The 339-nt window shown below is 30.1% G+C and overlaps 1 protein-coding gene across 1 annotated transcript in view; it reads right to left on the bottom strand.

Moving 5' to 3' along the window:
- Positions 1–339, bottom strand: part of COPS3 (COP9 signalosome subunit 3) — a 9,752-nt gene that overhangs the window by 420 nt on the left and 8,993 nt on the right. The window lies entirely within an intron of this gene.

Below are 339 nucleotides of genomic sequence, written 5' to 3'. Positions count from 1 at the left end.
TCAAAAATCAAATAATCAATAATCAAATCAAAAAATCAATAATCAAAATATTACTTTATCAAGAGTTCATCATATTTAGATCTAAACAAATGAAAATTTTCCAAATCTTTTACAATAGATGAGAGCTTGTACTTTGGAAACTTAATTGTGCAAAGGGGGTGTTGGCATTTTCCCATAGAGCAATCTAGTCCTTACCTGGTAGGTAGTAAACTACTACTGAAACTAATACCACAAGTTACAAACAAAACTAATACCACAAGTTACAAACAAATTGTTTCCTGCCCTGATTATAAATAACAAAATAACAAGACTGAATGTCAAGTGAGGCACAATCAGTTC

This window comes from Propithecus coquereli, unplaced genomic scaffold, assembly GCF_000956105.1.
Source record: "Propithecus coquereli isolate 6110/MARCELLA unplaced genomic scaffold, Pcoq_1.0 Scaffold1764, whole genome shotgun sequence".
NCBI lineage: Eukaryota > Metazoa > Chordata > Mammalia > Primates > Indriidae > Propithecus > Propithecus coquereli.
Note: the sequence above shows the minus strand (reverse complement) of the source record. Positions and strands in the feature narration are given on the sequence as shown.